Below are 18,878 nucleotides of genomic sequence, written 5' to 3'. Positions count from 1 at the left end.
AATAACACAAAGTCCAGAGAGAAAAGTCCTCCTGATAACAAAAATGAACAAAAATAGTGTGTAATTTGAGGAGAAACAAACGGAAGTTTTGTCTTTCTTAGTTCAGGTCTTCTAAATGACAGGGAAGCAATAAACCAAACATACAAAGGAAAACTCCCTCAGAACTACCTAGCCAATCCAAGAGTCTGCCACCTCAGTGGAAAACATGTCACTCTGCTTGATTGCTAAGCAACACTTCCACACACAAATGTATATCTGCTCTGAAGCAAGTCTTAGAAGTTCAGTGAGATTTGCTCCCAGGTACTGTGTATAGAATTGGAGCCACATTACTCCAGGTAATGTGCATTGAATTGAAGCTACAATTCATTAAAACTGCAATCCTTTACCCTCTTACCTGGGTGTAAGTGCCATTGAACTCAGTGGCACTTATTTCTGAGTGGATATGCACAGAATTGCACTGAGAACAGCTGTAGGGAGTTTTGGTTCCATTGATCACAACATAACATTCTGCCTTCGAAATGTGCTCAGGACTGGTGGTAACATTCAAGTTTTAAAGAAATTAATCCTCAAAAGATTTTAATTCTCAAAAGTCTTTTTAGTTTCTCAGCAGCTTCATTAGTAATCTCAGCACTCTTTAGAGAAGATCAATGACAAAATGTGACTTCATAATGGCCGGGACTAAAACAGTTTTGATGCCAAGCTTTGAAGCCTGTGTGGAAGTTTCATTCCATTTCACAAATTTCTTCATGGCTTTATAAACCTTCTGAAGACCTTAGCAATGACATTAATTTTAATAGCACAGAACCTACCCTGTAGGTAAAAGCAGAATACTAAGAACTCTTATAACTGAGATAATATTACTTTATTCTCTTTACAAACAGAAACACACACATCAAGGGATCATAAAATATGAAATCCAGTGAATGTGATTCTCTGCCCCCCTTGAGACATTTCCATGAAGTGTTATCATTTTGACATTAAACACCAAGATTAATGTAATCACTTTTTCTCAAGTAAGCTGATAGCATTTGTGCTAATATTAATATAGGGAAAAAATGAAGGCCAGCTAGGTTTATTGCTGCAAAGCAAGTATGTAGATTTAAGATATCCTTGCAATCTCCTATATTTAGCAGACCAATTTGAGTTATGTTCTGTACACAAGATAGGATTCTTACCATAAATCACTCTGCGCAAGCTCGGGTCAATGATAGGCAACTGCCTTTCCTTCACCCCTGGCAAGAGTGCACAGCCATCTGCTGAACCCAAGATGTCTAGTATACTAAACTAGTGCTGTCCCAGAGCTTCATTTACTTCCTTACTCCATAGAGTCTTGAGAGAAAGACTGAAGGCAACACACTCCAAAATGGTGATTTGCAACTCAATACCTTTGTCACCTGATCTAAGGTTACAACACTCACATGTTAGCTAGCAGAAAACAACAAATGGTTAATTATCTACTCAGCAAGAACTCAGATGGAATCTCCCCATGTTAGACCTTCATTAATACACAGACATTTTCCATTTCTGCGTCAATTAAACCAATTATACTTAAACATAAAATACATAGCTTTCACTTGCAGTTTGTAGTTCAATAGAAAATGGTTGAATAAACAGTGTTAAATATTAAGTATACTTGTTTAATTCATGCAGAAATGGTAAATGGCTACGTGTATTAGTGAAAGTTTAACATGGGGGAATTCCACTGCAGCATACTGTGGGACTTTCAGCTCCTGAATGGGTTAATGATAAACTGTTTATTGTTCTCTATTCTAAACTGAATGTAATCTTTGATAATGTGATGAGGCTATTAAATAAGTGAGGATGTAAATGAAGCTCTCTAGGTAAACAGCTTCAGGCTGATGTATCTTTGATGCACTGGTTTTCCTTTTGAAGAAAGCTCTGCAAGTAATTATTTGGATTAAACATATGGACCTTGACAACGCTGCTATTCCAAAAGATCTTGGTTTTTATGCATCCAGTAACTTCAAACTGTGCAATATTAATATCTGCAATTTTAAATTGCTTAAATTCCAGTGGTCCAGGTACTTCATATAGAGTGTGTGTGTGTGTTCGTGTGTGTGAATATTGACTCCATAAGTCAAGGGTTAGCAAGCCATTGCCCTCCAGTAGATACTCTAACTAGAATTATTGTGCACTGCTTTAAATTGTGCTCAGTCTTACTTTTATCACAAGGTTTCCCCTTAATTTTAATCACCATGTAGTAACAGGGATCTCTTGATTACACAGAAGAAAAACTTCAAAATAAATTTCTCTGACTTTTGCCCTGTAGTGCTGTTTTCCAGCATGAATGGCAGCATATATAGATACTTCACACAAAATGTTTCTTGCTTTGTACAACATTTAATCTGCAGTAAAAGTCCATTTCTTTCCCCTTTCTAGCTTAAAATCAAACAAAAAACTGCACAAATTGATGGGACAGACTGCTTTACCAAAACAAATCACCTGGGATGCCCACTTTAATTGTTTTCCTTCCCCCTGCCTTAGAAAGCTTTGCATCTCCCTTCTTGAAAAATGTGGGCCATATTGCTCAGAAGCATCATTGTCAGATTATCACACGGAGCTGCCTGAACAATCCATCTCGCTGACCACAATGACTTACCTGCAGCTTCTCCTCTACAGGCACCTGAAATCTTGCTTACTGATGTTCTCAGACCCTCCAAGTGTCCCTATTTTCCAGGGACAGTCCCGGTTTTATGAAAGCTGTCCTGGTTTCTGATTTGATCCCAGAAAGTCCCTATTTTCCTTAAGATGTCCCTATTTTCATCAGAGAAATGTTGGAAGGTATGGTAGGATGTCCCTACAGTGGTACCTCAGGTTACAGACGTTTCAGGTTACATACGTTTCAATTTACAGACTCCCCTAACCCAGAAATAATGCTTCAGGTTAAGAACTTTGCTTCAGGATGAGAACAGAAATTGGGCTCCGGCTGTGTGGCAGCAGCAGGAGGCCCCATTAGCTAAAGTGGTGCTTCAGGTTAAGAACAGTTTCAGGTTAAGTATGGACCTCCGGAACAAATTAAGTACTTAACCTGAGGTACCACTGTATTTTCATCAGAGAAATGTTGACAGGTATGCAGTTATGCGACCCCCTGAGCCAAGGCAATAAATAACTACACAAACTTTAGAAGACATCTGAAGGCAGCCCTGTTTAGGAAAGTTTTATTTCTTTAACAACTGGACACATCTGGGACAGTGGCAGATTTAGATATTTATGGACTTCACTTCCCATCAGCTCCAGTCACAAGACAATTGGTCCAGGATGATGGAAGTTGCAGACCAAAGCAATTGGTTGAACAATCAACCCTCTTCACAGGGAACTCTGGGAACTGTGGCTTTCGGAGGGGGAATAGAGGTCTCCTAGCATCACCCAGAGTGGTTGTGGCAAATCATCATCATCAGCAGCATCATTATGGAATAGGACATCCCTATTTTCATCAGAGAAATGTTGGTGGGTATGTGTTCTTTCACTTTCTTGCACTAAGTGATGAAGTAGAAGTTCAGCAGAAGACTTGGACCCTGGTCATGACTGAACAGTTAAGAGCATAAGAATAATTGCTAAACCAGACCAATGAGCTAACTAGTCCAGCATCCTCTTTTCTACAGTGGCCAACCAGATGTTCATAGGAAGCTGACAAGCAGGACCTGAGGACAATGGTCCTTGTTCCCCTGCTACTGTTATTCAGAGACACACGCTTCCTCTAATCCTGTAGGTAGTAGATAACCATCAAGGTTAGTAGTAGACATTGATAGGCTTAATCCATTTCTGAAGTCATCTACATTATAATATTTTTAATTAAATTTTCAATTTTTACAAATTCTTTTAAAATACAATAAGAGCAAATAATCTCATATCCTTTGACTTCCCATCCACCCATGGTGCTCTTTTATTCCCTTATAAAGCTGCTGTGTTACTTATATTTTACCCTTATGTTTTCTATATCAGTTCTAAATTATTGAACTACAAATTCTCATCTGTTGCTATACTTCAAATCCTGCATATGTTTTAACAGAATCGTGATATTTTTTAAAAGATTCCACAAAAGATTTCCATTCTTCAAGAATACCCCCCCCCCTCATTTTGTTCTCTAATTCTCACAATTACCATCTAAATGGGTGACACAAGAAATGTCACCCTTCATCCTTCCCCTGGCCACCACTTTCCCCCTTCAACCCTTGTCCCCAGCCAATTCCTTCTCCCTGGGATTCTCAGATAGGTGAAAAATCTCCCTCTCACCACACTTCTTTCGTGCCAAATATACATTTGCCACAACATTCATCACCACAGCTATTCAGGTATGACCCATGTTTCCAGACCCAGATTTGTCAGTGTAGGATATCTTCTTCTGTCCTTACTGAGAAACGTAGAAAAAGTTGTCAGTGTTCAAATCCTTTACCGAGTGACTGACACAACTTAGACTAAGGCTCTCATAGGAGAAGCACAGCATTCACTCCGCATGTTCAGAATGAGGCCTTTGGGACAGATAGCTGTGTACAGACATCAGCACAAACCTTCACTTAAGGCTGAGCCGTGAAAAGACTAAGGGACGTTCGAAATGAGAGAAGAATATCTTCTTCTTTCCAGATCTTTACCCTGTGACTTATTGCTGAAGTAAAGATTTCAGAGAGATCAAGAAGGGCTTTATCTGCGAGCTAAGTTGCTCTGAACATTTGTTCCTAGCTGAACTATTCCCCTAGGCTAAGCTACATGTTGCCTCCCCAAACACGCACACATAATCGTGAAAGTTATATATTACCTGCATGATTTTTTTGTACTTATACTCATCCTCATCCTGTTTCACAATTGTGGGTAGTTGTGAAATTAATGAATGATAAAAGGTAATACCTTTACTAGAATCAATTAATACATTTATTAGGATTGATCTTTTATTAGGATTAATCTTTATTAGGGTGCACTGTCAACTTTAGCTCAACTTCCCACCTGCAATAGGGGTCCAATACCTCTGTAGGTTAAAAGGTAAAGGACCCCTGGATGGTTAAGTCCAGTCAAAGGTGACTGTGGGGTTGCGGCACTCATCTCACTTCAGGCCAAGGGAGCCAGCGTTTGTCCGCAGACAGCTTTTCAGGTCATGTGGCATGACTAAACCGCTTCTGGAGCAATGGAACACCACGACGGAAACCAGAGTGCACAGAAAATCCTTCCCGCCACAGTGGTACCTGTTTATCTACTTGCACTGGTGTGCTTTCAAATTGCTAGGTTGGCAGGAGCTGGGACAGAGCAACGGGAGCTCACCCCATTACGGGGATCCGAACTGCTGACCTTCTGATCGGCGACCCCAAGAGGCTCAGTGGTGTAGACCACAGCACCACCCTTGTCCTTTAATACCTCTGTGCAAACAGTTTGCCATGGTGCTGGCAGGCACAGAATGTCCAGAGAGAGGAATTAACTCTTTTTTTGGTCAAAGGTAGACTTGTAAGTTAGGAAAAAGCTTGTCCATCAGTCCTATGTGTCTCAGCTACTCCTAGGTTGGCACCTGATGAGGCAGGTTCCGCAACAGAGAGGGCTTGCCCCTGCCCTCATCTTATGTATCTCCCCTATGGCGTGTAACCTGTTTCTGTTCTTCCCACTTCAATCATCTTCTGGTCCTGGGAGACAGTGGAGCAGGAGAGGTGAAGACAGCAGGAGAAGCTGTGGAAACCCTTGAGTCTCCCCTGCTTCCTCAACTCTTCTTCACTCTCCAGTTTTGCAGCTTCTCCTGCCTCTGCCTCTTGTCTCCCGGCTGCTACAGGCTCCCCCAGGAACACCAATCCCTTATTCCAAGTCACTCTTCAACCCCGCTTCTCACAGTGCCGACTCCTCAGTATCCAGCTGATTCCTGATGGAGTCTGTAGTATTTAGTGTGAACCACACAGTATTTCTCTCCTCCAATCTGCATATGGTGACTGTCAACAGCATTTGCGTTGGAATTTGTATCAGCGAAGTTTTCCTTTTGCTTCACGCTGAACGGAATTTGAAAGAGCAGGGAAACTGCATCGGAAATGTATAAATCCCATAGATCAGAGTGGTGCTGTGCTGCATTTCCTAGTCACAGACTCGTAAACAAGTCTTGATGGATGCAATAACGGAATACTGAATGGTATAGTTTTTGTAAAATATGCAGGGATTTATGATATGTAAAATGAACCATGGAAAGAGAAGAAGGGAAGTCATTGGTATCTTAAGGATGCAAAATAAGTACTTTAAATTGTAAAACAGAAAATATAATAATATATATATATATATATATATATATATATATATATATATATATGCTTTCGTAGATTTTCACGGGTATAGGAATGCAGGTTTTGGTGTCCTCGGGTGTCTTCCCGTGTAAAAGTTGGGGTGTCTAGGCGACGTTTCGACGAGGTCTCACTCGTCATCTTCAGGCTGGTGCTTTCGGCTTCTTGTTACTGGAACAGAGCAGGATCTCAATGTTTGAGTTCCTATAAATACTGTTGAGGAGGTGTGGTGTATAGCCTCCAATGTTCTGGGCCGAGAGGAAGTTCCCAGGCTAGTGTGCCTTTTCTTCTTTTGTTCCTTAATTGCTTGAGGGATATCTTGAGTGATTTCTTGAGTGATATCTTGAGTACCACTTAGGTGGGTCATTAGGTGTGGATTAGTTGTTAAAGCCTTTGTGTCTTGACCTCTTGAACTTTGTGAAGAGTTTTTCTGAGAAGATGGCTGTACTGCATTTAGTTGTGCTCTGGCTTGGCTTCGTGTATAGGGGCGAGCTGTGGTTTTGTGGCCTGTGCCAGCCAGATCTGTGTAGGGATTGCAGGGGGGTGCAGCATCCGGAGGTGCCACCATGGTTTGGCTACTGGATGGTGTCTGTAATTTATCTGTGGAGAGGGTCTGGGTTTGGGTCTGGTGTGGTTGATTGGTGATGGCGTTCTGTGTGCCTCTGGATCTGGTGTCAGTTTTTGTGGGGAGGGCTAATTTCCAGATGTCTGGCAAGCGGGATAAGAGAATAATCATGGAAGCCATCGAGATAGAGAAACACCCTCACAACATGAACAAGCGTGACGACACATCCCGCTAACTAATTAGCAACTAATCCACACCTAATGACCCACCTAAGTGGTACTCAGGATATCACTCAAGAAATCACTCAAGATATCCCTCAAGCAATTAAGGAACAAAAGAAGAAAAGGCACACTAGCCTGGGAACTTCCTCTCTGCCCAGAACATTGGAGGCTATACAACACACCTCCTCAACAGTATTTATAGGAACTCAAACACTGAGATCCTGCTCTGTTCCAGTAACAAGAAGCCGAAAGCACCAGCCTGAAGATGACGAGTGAGACCTCGTCGAAACGTCGCCTAGACACCCCAACTTTTACACAGGAAGACACCCGAGGACACCAAAACCTGCACATATATATATATATATATATATATATATATATATATATATATAGTTGTTTAGTCGTGTCTGACTCTTCGTGACCCCATGGACCAGAGCACGCCAGGCACTCCTGTCTTCCACCACCTCCCGCAGTTTGGTCAGGCTCATGTTTGTAGCTTCGAGAACACTGTCCAACCATCTTGTCCTCTGTCGTCCCCTTCTCCTTGTGCCCTCCATCTTTCCCAACATCAGGGTCTTTTCCAGGGAGTCTTCTCTTCTCATGAGGTGGCCAAAGTATTGGAGCCTCAACTTCACGATCTGTCCTTCCAGTGAGCACTCAGGGCTGATTTCCTTAAGAATGGATAGGTTTGATCTTCTTGCAGTCCATGGGACTCTCAAGAGTCTCCTCCAGCACCATAATTCAAAAGCATCAATTCTTCGGCGACCAGCCTTCTTGATGGTCCAGCTCTCACTTCCATACATCACTACTGGGAAAACCATAGCTTTAACTATACGGACCTTTGTTGGCAAGGTGATGTCTCTGCTTTTTAAGATGCTGTCTAGGTTTGCCATCGCCTTTCTCCCAAGGAGCAGGCGTCTTTTAATTTCGTGACTGCTGTCACCATCTGCAGTGATCATGGAGTCCAAAAAAGTAAAATCTCTCACTGCCTCCATTTCTTCCCCTTCTATTTGCCAGGAGGTGATGGGACCAGTGGCCATGATCTTCGTTTTTTTGACGTTGAGCTTCAGACCATATTTTGCGCTCTCCTCTTTCACCCTCATTAAAAGGTTCTTTAATTCCTCTTCACTTTCTGCCATCAAGGTTGTGTCATCTGCATATCTGAGGTTGTTGATATTTCTTCCAGCGATCTTAATTCCGGCTTGGGATTCATCCAGTCCAGCCTTTCGCATGATGAATTCTGCATATAAGTTAAATAAGCAGGGAGACAAAATACAGCCTTGTCGTACTCCTTTCCCAATTTTGAACCAATCAGTTGTTCCATATCCAGTTCTAACTGTAGCTTCTTGTCCCGCATAGAGATTTCTCAGGAGACAGATGAGGTGATCAGGCACTCCCATTTCTTTAAGAACTTGCCATAGTTTGCTGTGGTCGACACAGTCAAAGGCTTTTGCATAGTCAATGAAGCAGAAGTAGATGTCTTTCTGGAACTCTCTAGCTTTCTCCATAATCCAGCGCATGTTTGCAATTTGATACATACATACATACATACATACATGGAAATAAGAAATGTAGAGTTTCAAGGGACCACGAGGGTCATCTAGTCCAACCTCCTGCAATGCAGGAATGTTGTTGGACTTCAGCTCCCATCAGCCTCAGCTGGCAGGTGCAATGGTCAGGAATGATGGCAGTTGTGGTACAGCATTGATGTGCAAGTTTACATACCTCTGTTTTAGGCTGACGATGATCACACTGAAGCAGTTTTATAATTTTATCTTGTTTCCTTCCCCCCCCACAAGCCTGCATAATTTAAATATATGTGGCCTGAAGCCTATAAGAGGAGGGCGTTTGATTTCTCCTTCTTCTGGAAACCCAATACCCAGTTCCTAAAAGAATGAAGCGTGAGCTGATGAATTGCCCCTCGGAGTAATATGACTGCGCTTAAATCTGACAAACCATGCAGGTAAAGTATTCATTACAAATTTGCGCTGACAGATCCGAAGGACAGAAACCTTAACAACGTGCTGTTTAAAACAGCTATCCGGTTACCTAGCTGCCTGATTTATTTGTGAAGTGTACTTTGCAGGAACTGTAAAGTCTGTGGGATATCAAAAAGAGAAGCGATTTAGTTGGACAACCAGAAAACATCAGGATACTTTAAAACTTCCCTGATGAGGGAGGCACAGTAATGGAGCTGAACTGTAGACTCCTTCTGGCAACATGTTTAGCCTTTTACAGGTTTTAAAAGGGGAGAGAAACATTCCCCCCCCCTCCTCTTAGCAACATTACTCTCCCACAGACTCCTGTAGCCAAGGCAGGCGCTCAAGGTAATGAGGCTCAAAGACAGATCATCCTTAAAGTGGGTCTCTCTTTCAGGCATTTTCTCCACTTATTCCCTCATGAAGCAAGACAGTCGGTGGAAGCAAAATCCTCATTTTATCAGAGCTCTTGCTGTTTATTATACGTGCAAAGAGGTACTTTTAGCAGAAGGCTTTTGGCTATCGAGGGGCACGGGGGACACTGTTACTCCTCTTTCAGCTGCGAAAAAGACAAATTCCATGTTAGGGATCGTTGGGAAAGAGATTACAAAACAGAAACAAAAACCTACCAATATCTTAACGCCATTACAGAAGTCAACAGTGCAACCACATGTGGAATACTGCGTACAGCTCTAGTCACCGTAGCTTGAGAAGGATAATGCAGCGCTGGATTTTTGATTTATATGGAAGTGGTTCAGTTTGATGGTGTGCTTTTGAAGTTTTATTTATTGTTTTTGAGTATTTTTGTTCTGCTTGTAATTATGTTTCTTCTTCTTCTTGATGCAAGGCAGCCTGAGCATAGTTTTGGCTATGGAAAGGTAGCATACGGATAGCGTGATGTCAGAATCATAGAGTTGGAAGGGACCCTGAGCATCTGACCCCTGCAATGCAGAAATATGCAGCTGTCTCTTATGGGCTCAAATCTACAACCTTGATTGTGCTGAGGTAGGAAGGCGCTGCCAGCTTTTATGCTTCGCTGGCTGCTTGGGTAGGCATGCAGCCATTGCCCCTTTCAGCCACCAAGGCACACACCTCAGATAAGGCCAGGCATTGGCTAATTTGGATTGCAGCAGCTGACAGGCACTAGAGCCAGGGAGCCAAAGGGAATTCTCTCAACAGCCACCCAGCTATGTGCATTCTGTTCTTACTGCCCTGGGATGGCAACCAGGCACCCACCCAGTGAAAGGGGTAAAGGTAAAGGTAAAGGCACGCCTGACCATTAGGTCCAGTCGTGAACAACTCTGGGGTTGTGCACTCATCTCACTCTATAGGCCAAGGGAGTCTGCAGACAGCTTCCAGGTCATGTGGCCAGCATGACTAAGCTGCCTCTGGTGAACCAGAGCAGCACACGGAAACACTGTTTACCTTCCCGCCGGAGCAGTACCTATTTATCTACTTGCACTTTGACATGCTTTTCAACTGCTAGGTGGGCAGGAGCTGGGACTGAGCAACGGGAGCTCACCCTGTCACGGGGATTCAAACCGCCGACCTTCTGATCGGCAAGCCCTAGGCTCTGTGGTTTAGACCACAGCGCCACCCGCGTCCCATTATTGTCAAGCTTCAGGGAATTGGCTTACTACCCCAGGGCAGTGAACAAGGGATCAAACAAAAGGAACGCCTTACCAGTAAGAATCTTTAATAATCACAGTGAGAGAACAAAGAACACGTCTCCTAGAAATGGCGGTGCTCCCAGTGAAGCTTACACTCCCTCCATCCCTGTTAATTTATGTCACTCCTATGTCTTGTAATCCGAGCTTGTACCCTCTGTGCTTTCTGAGCTCTTCTCAACCTTGGGGAGAGCGGAGGAATGTTGTCCAGAGACTGTGAATTGGTTAACCCAGTGTTTCCCAACCTTGTGCCTCCAGCTGTTTTTGGCCTACAATTCCCATCATCCCTTGCCACTGGTCTTGCTAGTCAGGGATGATGGGAGTTGTAGGCCAAAAACATCTGGAGGCACAAGGTTGGGAAACACTGGGTTAACCCTCTCTCTTCCAGTGTTTCTTCTCCTAGCTGTTCCCCATCCAGTATTTCCCAGCTTCTGCCTTCTGAACTATGCCCCTCTGCAAACCACTGTTCCAAATCTATACTGTCCTCCTGCTCCTGGGAAGATTCAGGATCAGGATCAGGGGGAGGGGGTGGCTCCCACCATTCTTCCTCAGTGCAGCCCTCCTCAGCACGGTCCCTGACAATTATTGGCACCATGCTGTAACCAAGTGAGCTACCCAGCTGCAATATGTATCTATGTATGCATGTATGCATATTGTTCTGGTGCCCCAAAGAAAACAATATGGATGCTGCTCTGGGGAGAGAACTCCATAAACAGGGTGCTACCACCAAGGCAGCTCTGCTTCTGGTTACTATTAGCCTCTTACCTTTGATGGGGTAGTGACCTAGAGAAGAGCTTGAAAATGATTTAGAGATGAATTTAATTCTGAGTAGCCTTGCTAAGATGTATAAGACTGAATCAGGTAAGTACTGGAGCTGCAATGAGGTCTAGGGTATGTTCTTTTATATGTGGTGGACCTGTGAAAGGGTAAAAGAGTATTGGGAAATAATTTATAGTGAATTGAAAAAATGTTTAAAAGCACTTTCCTAACATTAATAATAATAATAATAATAATAATAATAATAATAATAATAATAATAATAGCCCACACAAAAATCTGAGTCCTTTTTGTTGGGGATAATTCAGATGGAAATTCCTAGGTGTCAAAAAAAGGTTATTTATGTATGCCACTACAGCAGCCCATGTTTTGTTAGCCCCCAAATGGAAAATGAGCAAGGTCCCAACTAAAGAAGAACGGCAACTTAAGCTGACGCACAGCTTGAAGACTGAACACATAGAATAAGAGAACAAGAAGAACATTCATTTAAAGAAGATTGGAAAATGTCTATTGAATATATGGGTGGGAACTTTGTACACTTGAAAACCTTGGCAGTATTAAGATAAATTCAACAGTGTAAATAAGTTTCGATGGAAGTAATAATGGAATACTGAATGGTTTAATTCAGGCTTCCTCAACCTCGGCCCTCCAGATGTTTTTTGGCCTACAACTCCCATGATCCCTAGCTAGCAGGACCAGTGGTCAGGGATGATGGGAATTGTAGTCTCAAAACATCTGGAGGGCCGAGGTTGAGGAAGTCTGGTTTAGTTTATATAAAATGAACCATGGAAAGAGAAGAAGAGAAGTCATTGATATTTTAAGGTTGTTTAAATGAATATTCTAAATTCTAAAACGGAAAATTTAATAAAAATTAGAGGGAGGGAGGGAGAGAGAGAGAGAGAGAGAGAGAGAGAGAGAGAGAGAGAGAGAGAAGGGCCTGAAGATGCCCTCTGGATGGGCAGGCTGGTTATGGGAGCAACCATTCCTTCAAGTACTTTGCTGCATTTAGGTTTTTAAAAGGTGAGCACCTACACTTTGAATTGTGCTTGGAGACAGGCAGGAAGCCAGAGAACTTCTCTTAATATCAGCAACATACCTTCCTACCAAACCGCAACTAACCAACGACCTAAAACAACTTGTTTAACACTCGCTCGTCAGCTGCACTTGGTACTGTTCTTTTTGCTTTGCACTCAAAATACCCTCCAACATCCCTCAGATGAAAATAGGGACCTTATGTTCCGCATAACTGCCTGAGCATTTCTTCCTGGTCAAGTACAAAAGCTATTAGAGGAAACACTTGAAACTGCCGTATTTTAAGCACAGAAATCTTTGAATTTATGCATTGCATTTAGGGAAGCCTGAGGGGAAAAGAAAACCCCAAATCAATAAATATAACTAACTATGTGTGTGTGTCTGTGTGGAGACTATGTGAAGTCATCATGCATTTAGGATTATTTTGGAAGTATGATATCTTTGAACAACATTATTGCTGTGATTGTGTAGGTGTGATATGATATGATGATATGATATGATATGATATGATATGATATGATATGATATGTCTATATCCAGGGACATATAAACTTGTGAGCCTTGGGTATACATAAATGTCTCCTTTTTATTGTCTCAAACTTCTGAGCAAATTAGGAATATGTAAGCAACTGCAGCTTCCTAGTGTTGTGGTGAATCTTGGATGGATCAGCTGCACAGACCTCCTCCCCCGGACCTCCTCCCCCAGTTGTCCTGGGACTCCACCCAAATGCACAAAATGGGGAGAACCATCAGATTTCAGAAGGCACCACCGATTCAGTTCAAGGCAGAGACCAATGTCTTTTCCCCATCCATGGGAGAAGTCAGGCAGGCAGGTACTTTGGAGAGAGGCCTTTTTGCTCCAGAGGACCCCCCTCCCTCATCTCCCTAAATTCTCTACCTCTCTAGGAATCTATTCTGGTTCCGTTTAAGACACACAGAGAGAGCCCAACTTCAGGGTTAGATCTCTCTGCATCTCTCTCAAAGCAGGAGCCAATGAAGAAATACCTGTGACACACACAGGTGGTGACGGCCCAGTGATGGCTCCCAAATGAAACTGGCAATGGAAGGTGAGACAGCAATGCAAAGAAAGTGGGTTTGGATGCAGAGCAGACCCTCCCCATTGTGTGTGATGTTGCTGAGCATCTCCTAAGAGCTTGCAAAATGAGAACCCCAAGAAGGTTGGTGCTTCTCTCTTTGCCTGACCAGGCGATGGAAGGAGCAATGAATGAAGATTTGAGTTTTTTGAGTGGGGAGGAGGAGAAGGAAAGACTTGCATTGGGAATGGGACCCTACATGACAAAGTGAGAAGCCACCATGCCTCGAGGGTTTTCATGAAGGTCTCGGCATTTTCGTGGCAATTGGAGACTATGATTCAGAACCGTATTATTTATTATTAGCTGCCCTGGACTCTTGTGGCAAGAAGAGTGGTTTATAATAAATGGGATCAGCATTGTAGGTGAATGAGTTGTTTGGGATACAAAAATTCCCTGCCTTCCTCTTATTAATGTCTTCCATTTGTCTATGGAATCCGAATTTGAAACTACCATAAATTGATTTCATTACAGATGTGATTATCATCTAGGATTTTTTTTTAAAGGTTGACATTAGAATGGTGAATCTCTAAAGACTGCTCCATATTTTCTCATCAGTGAGTGCCCTAATTAATCATCCATTCATTTCAGTAGCAGTAATGTATCTTGCTCAGTCTCTCTTCCTATCCCTCCATGGCGCTCTCTCTCTCTCTCTCTCTCTCTCTCTCTCTCTCTCTCTCTCCTGTGTTTATAACCAGTATATTATCAAGAAAGTGTTCCCCAGTCCTCAAGACAGACTCTTACCCTCTTATTTTGTATAATAATACTTAGCTTGAATTAAGGATAATGAGCATAAAATGTTCTTTTTAGACAATCCTCAATTATTTACACAACCAGAAGTTCTAATTATTTATGCTGTCTAATTGCTTCTAAAGCGAACCACCAGGAGAACTCACTTTGCAAAAGAATGCCTGTTTGGTTTTTGTTGGCTAGCTGACAAAAGAGTCCATCCTCCTGGTATTTCAACGTTTAGCAATTTTCTGGACAGGCACACGGACAAAATGAATACAATTGTGTTTTAATTTGATTAAGTGATATCAGTGTAAGCAGAGGCAGAATCAAGATTCTGTTTAATAGCTGCAGTACAATTCACGACCCATTATCCATCTCAAGCCCCTCTGATTTCTTCATAACACTGCAGGTTTCTGTGGTAGAGTGTTGGTGCATTCTTGCTTGGAAAGCTTCCAGGATTTAATTTGTGGCAATGATCACCAAAGCTTGGCCCTTGAATATGTTTACAGTTCCAGTGATTAATGTGAGTTTCGAGCTGACCAGGAAAAGTAAATGTTCTGGCCTGCCCTTATGCCTTAAATGGGAGATCAAGCTAAAGATGATCAGAGGTGATAATAATGATGGCAGGAAGATAAACACCACCACACATCATAGCCACAGGAATAAGGACCAGCTAAAAAGCTGGCAGCTGTAAGAACCAATAACAATAGAATATATTCGTCTGGACTGTCGAAATACCTAGTTTGTATGCCGCTGTGTACATGAAACAGCTGTTTTGCACATGCAACGCTAATGGAATGCTGCAGGAAAATGATAAAAAGTAGATTCACAGATGGGTCTTCCAGACATGCAATAGATTCAGGATCTGACAGTATATTAAAAATGAGATTATTTTCTATGAATGGGGATGACTGATCTTCTATTCTGTCTCTGAATGCACATCTGTTGCTTTGATGCAGTAACCTTAGTTCTATTAAGCGTGTTCTCCTTCATGGAGAGCACGTGTTGCAGTGGGGGCCGCCAGGACACTCCAAAGTTGGGGGCGGGCTAATTGATCGTTGGCCACTGATGTGATTGGGGCTTCCCTTGTTGTTGGGAAGAAGGTAATGTTGCCATTTGTTGATTGACAGCCAGAAATGCTAAAACTCCTTGCACAGGCTAGGGCTTCCTCTTTTCGCCCGTGCATCAGATTGCCCGCCCCCCCCCCCCAGAAATACAGTGGTACCTCGCAAGACGAATGCCTCGCAAGACAAAAAACCCGCTAGACGAAAGGGTTTTTTGTTTTTTGAGCTGCTTCGCAAGACGATTTTCCCTATGGGCTTGCTTCGCAAGACGGAAACGTCTTGCAAGTTTGTTTCCTTTTTCTTAACACCATTAATACAGTTGCGACTTGACTTCGAGGAGCAACTCATAGAACATGGTGTGGTAGCCTTTTTTGAGGTTTTTAAAGACTTTGGTGATTTTTGAAGCTTTTCCAAAGCTTTCCCGACACCGTGCTTCGCAAGACGAAAAAAATCGCGGAACGAATTAATTTCATCTTGCGAGGCGCCACTGTAGGGTTGTTCGCTTTGACCTTGCTATGCCTGTCATGGGGTCGTCTGCTCTTGGGGCAGGGGCCCGGTAGGAATTTTGGCCATCTGGCTGATTGGCTGGGGCCATTTGGTTTTTGCCTACTGCGTAGCAAATCGTCACAACTTGTAAGGTTGCGGTTAGGCATTGGTTTATGGTTTGGTTGGTTGAGGGGCATGGATTGGCTGTGCCTGCCCTGCTAATGCTGCTGCTGCAAGGGATTCCGTTAAAGGAAATGGGGGCTAACTATTGCTTGTCCACTCTGTCAAGGGGGCTCGGGCCATAGCAATGAGCTCCTGGTTGCATTTGGGGAGGGCTGAGGGCAGCTTCCCTGCTCCGTTGCTACCCCCAAGTGTATTCCCCTATTCTGACTTTTGCATCGTGCGGAATGTCAGTCTGTCCCCCATGGTGGGGGCAGATAGTCGCAACCAATGCCTAAGCAACCACTCAAATTTTTATATTTTAATAAAGTTGTGGCCAAAATTATGCCAAAAACCTTAAACAAAAATTCTGTGTGATGTGTGAGTTATTGGGGTGGCCCTGGGGACCTCGACATGCAACTCTTGAATAGCTTGCCCAGAATAGCCTTCTGAAGCTGAGCTACTAAATCAGAAGTTATTCGCACTTCTTTGCCTCCTGTGAAAGATACTGAAAATAAACTTTGCTAAAAGCAAGCCGCTAGATCTATTATGTTCAAAATTTTGCAAGTATAAGTAATATAAATAATGGCACACACACCCACACACCCCACTTTGTAACTTTGCTTTCATCACGGCTAGGCCACAGCACTGGATTTAGGGACAAGCCATTACAATTGCATTTATCATCATGCTTTTACTGGAAGTACTGTTGAAATTAGCAGGCATGCACTTCCTAAGTCAACTTGCTTAGAACTGAGGCGGCAGATCTCCCTCTTTGCTGTAAGCTGGGCTCCAACGTCTGATATCAGGCAGTTCTGGAATCGGCACCCTCGAGAGTAATGCAGCAGCACAGTAATGCATCGCAGCAGCACAGGATTTCCTGACGAAACACGGAACTAGTCAAGTCAAGACACGGACCAGAGTGTGATTTTCTGTATTATGTTTTTCGTTCGTTTTCACAGCTTGATATAAAGGTTCACAGCAATCCATTCTGTCCACAGCCACTCTAGGCAGCCATCCCATTTGAAAGAATAGACGTGGCGCACTCAGATCTATAGATTGTGGTTCCTTATATAGTAGGATAACGGCAGGGGGGAGCGTAAGAACAGAAGTTTCACACAATCTCATGCTGGAGACTTGATGGCATAGATGTTAGCTGATTTCTCTCCTCACCTTCCAATACCTATGGTTTAGGAAATGAAGCCAGGGAAACCAGTTGTTTAATGTCAACAGAACGGAGATGTATTCTTTATCTGTCATGGATGCTTTAGCTGCGATTCCTGCATTGCAGAGGATTCGACTAGATGGGGCTCGAGGTCCCTTCCAACTCTGTGATATTATATACAGTGGTACCTCAGGTTACAGATGCTTCAGGTTACAGATGCTTCAGGTTACAGACTCCGCTAACCCAGAAATAGTACCTTGGGTTAAGAACTTTGCTTCAGGATGAGAACAGAAATCGCGCAGTGGCAGAGCAGCAGCAGCAGGAGGCCCCATTAGCTAAAGTGGTACCTCAGGTTAAGAACAGCTTCAGGTTAAGAATGGACCTCCAGAACGAATTGAGTTCTTAACCCGAGGTACCACTGTATGTCTCTGTCTCTCTCTCTCTCTGTACACACACACACACACCTTGGGTTAAGAACTTAATGCGTTCCTGAGGGTAGAAGATTAAAGAGGTGCTGCCTGGGTGTGAATCACCCCTGAGAATTTTTCTCGCTCTCCTAAGGCAACGATCCCCTGTGATGTCATCTAGCGGGCTCAGGGGACAGCCCAATTTACAGGAAGTAATGTAGGGTTGCCATATTTCAAAAAGTGAAAATTCGCACACAAAAGTTGTTGAGCTATTTTTAAGGGAATTTGCCAAAATCTAGACTTCCAACAGAATGCACCTGGATTTTCCCAGACATGTGAGCGATTTTCGGCCGGACACTGTTTCTGACGGCCGAATCCAGGGTATGGCAAATTCTGGATGTATGGCAGCCCTATTGCTTTAGCATTAACTCTGGAAGTGTATACTCAATTCTGACCAAACTAAGCCTCCTAGAGCAAAATATACAGCAGGAGGCTTAATTTAGTTAGAATCAAGCATACATTTCCAGAGTTAACACCAAATACATTACCTCTGGTAAATGATCTACCATAGCCACTGGAAGGCCATGAAAATTTGTGTCCCAGGCTTTTTAGACTCGTCTACCCAAGTACTATAAGGGACGTGGGTGGTGCTGTGGGTTAAACCAACCTAGCAGTTCGAAAGCACACAGTGCAAGTACAAAAATAGGTACCGCTCCGGTGGGAAGGTCAACGGTTCACCAGAAGCGGCTTAGTCACTCTGGTCACATGACCCAGAAGCTGTGCGCCGGCTCCCTCAGCCAGTAAAGTGAAATGAGCGCTGCAACCCCAGAGTCATCCGCAACTGGACCTAATGGTCAGGGGTCCTTTTACCTTTACCTTTAGCTAAGTACTATTCGAAACCCAAGGGATGTATTGGTTGCCAGATGTGAAATATATTGGAATTATTTTCAGCTCTCTTACCGCACTATAAGGCTCTTTGAGGGACTGTTAAACTCAATGTTAAAATGTGCATCCTGCACACAGAAGCTCTTAGGTTTGTCTTGAGTATCCTCACCTAACTGGGCCCTGGGCAGCAAGGCTGGGAAATCCCAACACCCAAAGCCTTTTGCTAGCCAGACTAGGCACCACTGGGCCATACAGACCAATCAGTCTGCCCATCCCCATATGCTCCGTAAAGTTAGGAAGAGGGGAGAAATTAACTGTTCCTGTAATTAAAATAGTTATGAAAGGGGTTATAAAGTTTGAAGAATCCTCGTATTTATAGTTTGCTGCT

Source organism: Podarcis muralis, chromosome 4 (assembly GCF_964188315.1).
Source record: "Podarcis muralis chromosome 4, rPodMur119.hap1.1, whole genome shotgun sequence".
Taxonomy (NCBI): domain Eukaryota; kingdom Metazoa; phylum Chordata; class Lepidosauria; order Squamata; family Lacertidae; genus Podarcis; species Podarcis muralis.
Note: the sequence above shows the minus strand (reverse complement) of the source record.